Source organism: Vitis vinifera, chromosome 5 (assembly GCF_030704535.1).
Source record: "Vitis vinifera cultivar Pinot Noir 40024 chromosome 5, ASM3070453v1".
In the NCBI taxonomy this organism is placed as follows: Eukaryota; Viridiplantae; Streptophyta; class Magnoliopsida; order Vitales; family Vitaceae; genus Vitis; species Vitis vinifera.
The window spans coordinates 13,229,895-13,232,441 of NC_081809.1; the positions used below are offsets into that span (position 1 = coordinate 13,229,895).

General features: G+C 41.3%; 1 non-coding gene across 1 annotated transcript; it reads left to right on the top strand.

Annotated features, from left to right (window-relative positions):
* The first annotated feature begins 1,525 nt into the window (after positions 1-1,525).
* Positions 1,526-1,632, top strand: LOC132253864 (small nucleolar RNA R71). The gene has a single exon (XR_009465778.1). It is a non-coding gene; the product is annotated as a small nucleolar RNA R71 (small nucleolar RNA).
* The last annotated feature ends 915 nt before the right edge of the window (positions 1,633-2,547 follow it).

The window sequence follows — 2,547 nt, forward strand, 5'->3', positions numbered from 1 at the left end:
TCTCCCAAGGATGATTGGCACATAATTTGCTTTCTTAATAGTGGGATCAGTATCTAGCACCACAAAATCCATAGGATAGTAGAATTTGTCCACTTGAACTAGAACATCCTCTATCACCCCCCTTGGGATTTTTACTGACCTATCAGCTAAGGAGAGAGTGATGGCTGTGGGCTTCAATCTTCCAAGTCCCAGTTGCTTATACACAGAGTATGGGAGCAAATTCACACTTGCCTCCAAGTCTAGTAAATCCTTCTCCACATGTGTCCCTCCAATGTTGACTGAAATGGTGGGACATCCTGGATCTTTGTACTTAACTGGAGACTTACACTGAATGATGGCACTTACTTGCTCAGTGAGAAATGCCTTCTTTGACACAATTAACCCTTTCTTGATTCTCTTCTTTCCATGTAAAGCTTGAGGAAAAGGTGGAGGCATATGTTTCTTCATCATATCCTCTTTAATCACTATCCTTGGCTCTTCTTCAATGCTTGATTTAGATGCATTTTTCTTCCCACTCTTCTCTTCTTGGTTATTGCTCTCTTTAACCAAGGTTATCTTTGACATGAGTTCTTCATCTTGCCTCACCTTAGGCAAGGGTTGATCAACCTCCTTCCCACTCCTCAAGGTGATCACAACTTTGACCTCCTTCAACTTTGAAGACTCCCCCTCTTAGGTTTCAACTTCATGAATACCCTTTGGATTTTGGCTTGGTTGAGAGGGAAATTTTCCTTTCTCATTCACTGTGTTGAGGTTGGTAAGCCTAGAGATGGAGTATTGAATATTATCTATCTTCTAAGATAGATCATTTTGCATCCCATCCATTCTCTTAATTTGGGAACTCTCAACATTTTCAATCTTTTGGTGCAATTGGGAGTTGAATGCCTTTTGTTCACCCACAAAGTCACCCATGACTTTACTTAGGTTCACAATGGCTTGCTCCACTGAAGAGGTTTGTTGAGGTGCTTGGGTTTGGGCTTGTGGTTGGTATGGAGGTGGCCTTGGTTTCCAAGAAAAATTTGGATGGTTTCTCTAGCTTGAATTATAGGTGTTTCCATAAGGTGCATTGTTGTTGGGCCTAAATTGCCCCACAACATTGGCTTGATCACCTAACATTTCCCTCACAGCTGGGATGGTTGGGCACTCATCTACCACATGATCACATGATTGGCAGATGGTGCATGGCATGACATGGGCTTGTGTCTCGGAAATGGCTTGGACTTCATGCGTTTTTTTCAACTCAAGTTCTTCCAACCTTTTTGCCATTGTTGCTACCTTAGCTTTCATGTCCATGTCTTCACTTAACATGTACATTCCACCCTTTGGATTTGCAGGAGCTTTCATCCTTCCCATTTCTCTTGAGTTGGGCTCATCCCATCCTCTTGTTACCTCAGATACATAACTTAAAAAGTCCATGGCTTCTTCCGGATTTTTACTCATAAAATCCCCCCCACACATGGTTTCAAGAATTTGCTTCATGGAGGAAGACATCCCATCATAAAAATAGCTCACCAAGAGCCATGTATCAAAGCCATGATGAGGACAAGCATTGATGGCCTCCATATAACTTTCCCAACATTCATGGAACTTCTCATTTTCTTTTGCAGAAAAGTTTGAGATTTGTCTCCTCAACCCATTGGTCCTATGGGTGGGGAAAAATTTCTTCAAAAATTCGGCCTGAAGATCAACCCAATTCCTTATGCTCCTTGGCCTTAAAGAGTTAAGCCATATTTTTGCCTTGTCCTTCAAAGTAAAAGGGAATAGCTTTTGAGTCTCATCAAGTCTATTGAAGCTCCTCCCTCTCTAAAAGTATTGCACACCTCCTCAAACTCCTTGATGTGGGCATATGGGTTCCCACTCTCCATTCCATGGAAATTTGGTAGGAGGGGCACAATATGGGGCCTTACAATCAGCTGCTCAAGAGGGGATACGATGCATGAGGGTGCACTCATCATTGGTGGGTGCATTCTATCCCTCATGGATAGATATGCATTTGGATTACCCCCTTGACCGTGTTGAGAATTCTGATCCTCTTGTGGAGGGTCCATGATGTTTACACAGATATCCAACTCTGTGTCTTGAGGATTCTCTATCCTTACTAGTCTTCCCTCTTGGTCCCGAATCCAATAGGGCATGCACAAATTACAACTTCCCTGAAAACAAAACAAAGACAACAAAAACAAAAGAAAACTAGAAGAAAGTTAAGGTTAGAAAGAAAATGAAAGTAAACTTAACAAAAGGAATTCTACACTTAAAAGAAAGGAAATAAAGTTAGTGAAAAAGGAATTCACCAAACTTGTGATGGAAATCACAAGTAGCCTCTAAAAAGTTGTATCATTGTATTGTGGCACCATCCCCGGCAACGGCGCCATTTGACTCATGCCTAGTTGGGTATTTTTATCAAAAATATTTATAAATCCTATGACCTTATACTGGCGTAGCAAAACTACTATAGTAGATCAGCTCTAGGGTCGAACTCTGGGATGGGTTTTCACTCTACCAGTGATAGATTCAAGATTAGAAATTGAGTCTGATGATTTCCTTTGTTAA